Here is an 8,920-nt window from a genome sequence, read left to right on the forward strand (position 1 = left end):
ATTAGTTAAATGATGATGTTCCAGAATTAGGGCAAAACTAGTTTTCGGGTCGCGCTTCGCTTGCGGAATGAAAAAACATCTACAGGGAAAGGAAAAAAAAAAGAAAAAAGACTGGGCGGGTACAGTGAATTTGCACTAATTGGTGTCAGTATCAGTATCAGTATCAGTATATTGTATATAATATACTACGTAATAAATTCTAGGCAAATAATTTACTAAAAAATTCAAAATGATTAAAACTGTTAACATGTACTCCTATTATTTGAAGATAAAGGGTAAAAATTTTATGTTGCTATGCTAATGAAAGGAGGAACTAAACATTACAATTTATTTTACTTTCAAATTCGAGTTTTAGACAGAGAACAATTTCACTTTAAACTTACCATAACTTCTCATACATATACCTTTTCACTTCTCTTCAGTTTGCTTTATATCATTAAAAGCTTAAAATAGAAATACGTGCATCAACAATTAATATGAATGTTAACTTTAGTAAAAACTTTTTTTCGTCATACGTAGTAATTCATTACAATCGGTGAATACGTACATGGATGTTTACTTTCAAATCGTCACTTAAAAAAAAAAAAAAACATGGGTTAAAAAATTAACAACAAACTACTCATTTAAAAAAATAAAAATAAAATTGTGTGCACAAAGGGGATTAATAGTTGTACTAAAAGGACCGACTCACTAACACGAACCACTTTAACTCTCAATATACTTTCAACCATAGTACTTTCCACATCTTATTCACAACATAGACTTTTTTCTTTTCAAATTTAAATAAGTATAACCTTAAAAAATAGACATTAACTTTTAACTTTGATAATTGGTCGTAAAATATGAAATTGCTACCGAAGATTTAATGTTGTGCACTTTCAGTTGGCTGCTAGGCATGAGAGTTTTTTGTTAGGAGTACAACAAAAGAGAGGTTTGTCTACAGGTTTACATACAAAATAAATAATACTCCGTATAAAATAAAACTAAAGTTAATATTAATATTAATATTAATTTAAAAAGTTAGTAGTGGGTATTGTATAGCAGGGAGTAGTCACATCCTTGTGTGTTCTCACCCCACTCAAATGTTCGTTTGACATTTCTCATTTTACGCAGTATTTTTTTGTTTCTATCAAGTACTATAACATTCACCTAACCTTCTTTTAACATTTTATTTGATATTTATTCCACTTTCTCTCATAGTTCCAACCACTACCGTAATCACTTTCTTTTCCGATGCCTCAACCGGCCTCTGGAGGTCCGACGTGTTGACTTTTCATGTTCTTTTCTTTTATTCACTCAGATCTGCCTTCCTGACACCTCGATGGAAGTTTTCGATTTTTTCGACCGCCCAGTTCTCTCGAATCCAGCGGCAGGCGGCGATTACGTGGAGTTCTTCACTTACGCTGCTTTCGGAGGTTGTTTCGGGTTAGTTTATTTTTTTGTTCGTTTTTCGTGATTATAGGGTTTAATGACCACTTTTCTTTAAAACAGCAAATTTGTTGGTGTTGAGATCTCTATTTTTGAATAGATACGTATTTGGATCTATATTTAGTAACTCTCTGTCATCATCACCAAACTCGCGGGCATCGTTCCTGTAGCGGCTTTCTACCTGGTAATATTGGATTTTTATTTATTTATTTATTTTTTTAATAAATAGTGTTTAGATTTTTTTTTTTATGAATAAAAACGTGTTTCGATCTATTTTTTTGTTTAGATCCGTGTTAAGTTCAATATTTTTGTTTTGATTTATATTATTCTCGGGTTTTTAGATCGATTGGTGGACGGCGACGGCGGTAGGTTGACGGTGGCGGTGGAAGGAGGTTGATCGTGGTGGTGGAAGGTGGCGAATGGTGTGCAGGGTCGGTGTATGATCTGGGTTGTTGATTTGTTTAAGGTTTTTTTTTTTTGCGGGTATAGAAAGACTAAAATACCCCTGGTTACTGTTACACTGTTGCTACTGTTATACTGTAGCAAATTTGATGATGTGTCGAGATATTATTGGAGACCGTTGTCCATATTTAGTATATAGTTTGTCCATATTTAGTATATAGTATAATATAATATAATATAATATAATATAATATAATATAATATAATATAATATAATTGAATTGAATAAATATTAGAGTTACGCGGGAGTCGGTTTCATCAAAATTTGCACACTATGTAGTTTTACGCAAATAATAATCACAAAATGTAAATGTATTTAGTAGCAAATAACCCATAACTATGTCAAATTTTAATGATTAAATATTTAATAGTTTGTCTAACTATAGTCCTTTTTTTTAAAGACGTCTAACTATAGTCTTTACAGTTATACTTAAAGTTTTTTCATGGATAATTTGTTGTACATAAACTTAGTTGGTGAAATAGTTTTTAAAAGTCAATGAACAGTTATTAAATAATACTCAGTATAATACTTTAATTGATGTTTTACTTTTCTGAAAATAGTCCTTAAGGCTAATGATAAAAATACTCAAGATTTAAATGTTGAATTACCCTTATATTTCGAGACCCTTTTTTTCAAGTTTTGGTTGCAAATTAAATAATTCTAAGTATGTATAAGTGCAACTTTTGTATGCTTTTTATTTTATTTTTCTATGAGTACAATCCACACATTTAAACATAGACAATAGAAAAAACAAATAATTACCTCTTACTCTTAAGATACAAAGACAAAATAAGCAATTGATGAAAGAAACCTAATGAGACACAATCACTTGCATTAAAAAAAAAAACGTTAATCTTAATTGGGTAGGCGCGAGTGCACAACATAGCAAATGATTTTCTTTTAATTAATAAATTCATTCATTTGTATTTCTTTGGCTCTTGTCATAACACTAACTTTTATTATTATTATTTTTCATATAATATATTTAATTCCTTATTTATATCTATATTTATGTCGTGGTAAGAAATTTTACCTAATCATCGTATTTACATTTTTGAATTACGTAATATATATCTGCCCTATTGAATATTGAAAATTGAAAATGAATTCTCAAAATCTTCTTCACCTCCTCTGTATGCAATTATTCATGAATCATCGTGTCTCGTGATGGTGCTTTCAATTTCATAACCAATTTATGGGCTTTTGTTTTTATTCTATTTGATATTGATATACATGTTTTGGATCTAGCCCGTATTCATGGTTGTTACATCCATGTTGCCTAAAACTATCTTGATTTAATCGGTACGTTGTCAGGACTAGTATTGCCAGCATACGGGCCTAAGCTTTGGGTTGTGTTAAAAACTTAGAATCATGAATTGACTACTACTTATGTGATTGACTCATTTTTTTTAATTAGCGAGGAAAACCCTTATAAACGAGAACATTGGTTCTCCATAGAGGGTAAACCTCGGGTAATCAAGCCTTCGAGCGCGAGACCTGGTACCGGTGATTTGTGCATTACGCGCACCCTCTGATCACACTTCCTTTCTGAATGATTTGACACAACTTGGAATCGAACTCGGGTGGTATGCTTTATTGGACAACTCGTTGGCCACTAAGCAAGCCTGCGTGATTATCATTGATTCATTTTAAAAAACAAAAGTATATATTTATAAGAATAACGTCACTCAATTTCCTCAAGGTAAAATATTAAGAAGTATTATGTTTGTTGAGGTTAGATCCTCGTATGTCGTCACTTTTGTTACTGGACGTTGTCGCTGATGCATTGTTATCTCATGACACTCTGCCATGTTGTTCCTTGTTGAGCGGCTTTGCAATTCTTGTTATAAAATGTAGTGCTGAACAGTTTAAAGGAAGAAAGAAAAAAAAAAAACACGTGTTACACAACGTGTAACACGTGTTTTTGGGTTATGTTCAGGTGGCAATAGCCACGTCCATTTTTGGGTTATGTTGCGTCTCTTTTGGGGGTGGGGAAGGATTTCGTGGGAACGCAATGGAAGAATAAAAATGCCATGAGTGATCTTGATTAGTCAAAAAAAAAAAAAAAATATATTTGAAGTTTTTTTTATAAAATTATTTTTATCTTATATTTACTCAACTCTCAATCATAAATTAATACATCATCACCACAATGTACTCTCACCCTCACTTCAACTCACACCATCATAACCTTCCAAGCTCAATCCATTTGAAACAGAATTCACATTTTCAATCTACACCGTCACGTCATAAAAGATAACTCACACCACTAACTTGTAATGACCCGGAAATTTTCGACTAATTTTAAACCAAACTCTCGATACGATATTATATTTCTGACACGATAAGAAAAGTCTGTTAGGTTGAGTCTCAAAAATTTTAAACTGTTTCATATGTTCATTTAACCTTCGACCGTGTCCAACGATTCACGAACAAATAAATAAATATGTGTATATGAATATATGTGCATATATATATTATAACATGATAACTTGAATACATTATTTATAAATAATCATTTAATGTTCTTAACGAAGTTAATAACAAATTTACGTATATTAAAAATTGTAGGATAATATATGTAATAAATAAGTTCTATACATAATTATATACATATGTAAATATTGTAATATAAGTAATATATAAATAATATATATATATATATATATATATATATATATATATATATATATATATATAATTTATAATATTATATTCCATATAAATAGTTATGTGGTAATATAATTTTGTTATATTAAAAATTATTATTATTAAGTATTAGCATTATTATTATTGTTTTATTTTTATCATTACCATTAATAATAAAATTTTTATTTATATAAAAATTATTATTAATTGTTATTAAGATACACCCTACTATCATTATTTTGATATTATTATTATTATCATTAATATTATTATTATTATTGTTTCTATTATTATTATTACTAAATTATTAACAGTATTTTATTTATAAACTAGTAGTAATGCAGATATATAAATACAGATATATATACAGAGATATAGAAATAGTTACATATACATATAAATATATATGTATATATATATATATATATACATACTGATATATATATATATATATATATATATATATATATATATATATATATACATATATATACTGATATATACAGATATATTATATGAATCAGGATTATAATATTAGCTTCAATTATACAGAATTAAAATATGTTTCCTTTCTCAATCAAACTTTAGTGAATTACATTTCCTGTTTTATGAAATCCTTTATTACATTCATTTAAATCATACAAATCAATTGAAATTAAACCATCTGTATCTATTTTATTCTTCCTCTTTTGTTTTGATCTTCTTTTTCTTCTGACACAAATTGATTCTTTGTCGACCACCTTCCTCGCTGCAAAACAATCAAGATCAAAATTGTTAGATGTCAATAACAGTTAAAGCGTACGAATCCGTTGCAAGTATCTATCTATTTCTGCTTTCTTATTTCCTTCTCCTGCTCAAGATTCTTCATCGATCTCAATTAAACACTACAAAACAAACAGATACAAAATTTTGAGATATTGATATCAAATGTAGTACGAATCTGTTAGCCATCACTTTCTACTTTCTATTTTTCTTCTTGAGTGATTCTTCTAGTCGATTGCTTCCAAACTATATAACAAAATCTGTTAGAAATAAATATCAAATAAGTGTACGAATTTGTTACACGTCGAGATCAATTCACATTACAAACAAAATTTTGTTACGTATCAAACAATCAAAGTTATTCAACTTGTATATATATTTTTTTTATCTGTACCCGATTGATTCTTCTGTCGACCCAATCAAAGCTACGGAACAAACTGTAATCGAATCTTGTGCTGTATATATTGTGTGACAACCCGGAAATTTTTGACCAAATTTAAACCGGAAATTTTTGACCAAATTTAAACTTAATCTTTATATGTTTCCGACACGATAAGCAAAGTCTGTAATATTGATTCTCAAAAATTTTGAACTAATGTTATATATTCAGTTAACCTTTGACTATTGACCGACGATTCACGAACATCTATTTGTAAATAGATATATATATATATATATATATATATATATATATATATATATATATATATATAAATTGGAATATTAATTATTCATAAATAACTTGCAATATGTATTTAAAAACTGATTTATGTATATTAAATAAAGATATATACATATACGTATATATGATTTCAATTTATTTAGTAAACGATAGTAACATTCGTTTATTGTTTCGATTGACATTTAGATAAGTTAACTAAAGCGTTTAAGATGAACCAGTATAACACTAATTTGCTACAGTATTTTCGAATTGCTACAGTACCTGAAAAGCTACAGTGTTTTCGAAAATCACTATTTGCTACAGTAAAAAACCTTTACTACAGTAAAACACTATTTCAAAATAAAATTGTATATATGTATATGTATATACTACGAGACGATGATTTATAGAAGCAAAGAACCAAAACACTTAATTGATTAAAGCTACACTTCGAGTGACATAGTTTATCAATGATTAAGTTTACTTTTTAATAAAGGTACACGTCGCGTAACAAAAAGTACTAGTTTTCTAAGCGCACGAAAATGCGTTCGAGAAATCGGAACCGGGACATAAGTCGAGTGACAACGTACGAGTCATTGGAACAAAAATTACAAGTTAACTATGCACATGAATTTAATATAATATATAATTAATTATATAAATTAAATATATTATATTTATATTATAAAAATATGTCGACAAACTATAAAACAAAAATGGATGTGAGCTGTCAGCAAGAGCCATGCGATCGCATGGCTATAAGCTTGTGAACCCATGCCATCGCATGTGGGCAGGATTCAGCAAACATGTATAAAAGCTCGATCGTTTCGCAGTTTGAAAAACACACACATATTCACATCTATCTATCTCCGTATTATTATATTTATTATTTATATTACAATTATTATTTATATATTATTATTATTAAGATTAATATTATTAATATTAATCTTATTATTATTATTAATAGAATTATTATTATTAAGTATTTTACATAAAATACTACGACGAAGTCATGAGCGTGTTATTTTCAAAACAAGCTTTTCGAACGAGTTAAAGCTAAGGAAATTATGGGTTATAGCTCTGGAGGTTATGGGTATTACTTGGGGGTTATGACCATGAGTCAAAGGTCAAACCTAGTGTTTATCATCTCCGTTGCGTCTACGTACTTTTCTGCAATATTGAATCACAATATTGATACGTAAGCATTTATATTTTATCTTTTATATATTAATAGTGTATCCATGTCTAGTGCTCGAGTATATATGTTTATGCATACTTGTATGCTTTAATTTTGTCGTTAGATAGTTTGTGATGAATCACGAATTAAATACATGTGTTATTGATAAAAGGTATATGATATGCATGTCGTTAGAAAGCTGTCGAAAAATTAATAACTTTTCATTTAAAAATCGTGTGTTTTTAAGGAATGGATTAAAAGTTATGGTCAACTGAATTATGATTAACATTAATCGGAATTGCTTTTGAATATGTAATTGATATTTAAACAACTTTTTTATGAGATTGATAAATTGAATTTTCAAATATTACTAATCGAGTAAATGAATTTCTATATAAGGCACGTCTCGTCTTGTTGAACAATTGTCAAAGTTGACTGTCTTATCATGTTTTAAAGCTTTATAAACACTATAATTTGATTTTACAAGTATTGGAAAACTATATGAAATAATAAAACATGTTTTATTGCCATGATAATTCAAATATAATATAGCTCCTGAAATAAATAATATTTTGAGTTTGATAAACTATAATTTCGTTCAATTATCAAGACTTGTACTATGTTAATAAACATGTATAGATTTAAAGATCATATTGGGTCAGTTTGACTTTTGAGATGACTTTTGTTAACTTTGGCGTATCGGTCTCAAGCATTAGGATTGTGATACACTATGACCCAACCTAGCTTATTAGACATGTATTGACCAACATATGTTCTCTAGGTTGAGATCTACGATTAATTTTGCATTCCGAGTTTCGGTCACATTTCAGTGAATGACCTTATGTGCTGCTAAGGTGAGTTTCATTTGCTCCCTTTTTAAATGCTTTTGCAATATATATTTTTGGGCTGAGAATACATGCACTTTATTATAAACACAATGGATACAAGTACATACTAAATTCTACACTGAGTTTGAACTGAAAATCCCTTAGCTTTGGTAACTAGTAACTGCCAGTTATAAGAACCGGTGGGCGCGAGTAGTAGTATATGGATCCATAGGGCTTGATATCCCCGTTCGAGCTAGAGCGCTAGCCTTTTAACGGACGTATGCTATTTGAGAAGCGTACACGTTGGTTTGCGTGTATTATTAAGATGATTATACAAAGGGTACAAATTATATATACGTTAAGTTTAGTTACCAGGGTGCTCAATCTTGTAGAATATTTTGATAAACGTTTCTGGATGAAATAACTGAAATCTTGTGATCCACCTTTATGTACAGATTATGCAAAACATTAAAACTATGAACTCACCAACCTTTGTGTTGACACTTGTTAGCATATTTATTCTCAGGTTCCCTAGAAGTCTTCCGCTGTTTGCTTATATGTTAGACAAGCTATGTGCATGAAGTCTTACATGGCATATTTTTCAAGGAAATGTTGCATTCACCAAATCATCACCATGTATCTTATTTTGACTCCATTGTCAACGGAAGTACTATTGTAAACTATTATTTACGGTGATTGTCTATATGTAGAAATCTTCAGATGTCGAAAACCTTTGATTTAAATATTCATTTATGTTGTGCCTTTTCAAAAGAATGCAATGTTTACAAAACGTATCATATAGAGGTCAAATAGCTTGCAATGAAATCGATGAATGACGTGTTTGTCCATATGGATTTGGAGCGATCGTCACAGTTGGTATCAGAGCGTTGGTCCTAGCGAACCAGGTCTTGCATGAGTTTGTCTAAGTGATAGTTGTTAAGATGCATTAG

General features: G+C 29.3%; 1 long non-coding RNA gene across 1 annotated transcript; it reads left to right on the forward strand.

Annotated features, from left to right (window-relative positions):
- Positions 1-1,316: 1,316 nt before the first annotated feature.
- Positions 1,317-1,986, forward strand: LOC139856861 (uncharacterized). Its single transcript, XR_011762203.1, has 3 exons — positions 1,317-1,415; positions 1,492-1,612; positions 1,770-1,986. It is a non-coding gene; the product is annotated as an uncharacterized lncRNA (long non-coding RNA).
- The last annotated feature ends 6,934 nt before the right edge of the window (positions 1,987-8,920 follow it).

The sequence above is a fragment of the Rutidosis leptorrhynchoides genome, chromosome 7 (genome assembly GCF_046630445.1).
Source record: "Rutidosis leptorrhynchoides isolate AG116_Rl617_1_P2 chromosome 7, CSIRO_AGI_Rlap_v1, whole genome shotgun sequence".
NCBI lineage: Eukaryota > Viridiplantae > Streptophyta > Magnoliopsida > Asterales > Asteraceae > Rutidosis > Rutidosis leptorrhynchoides.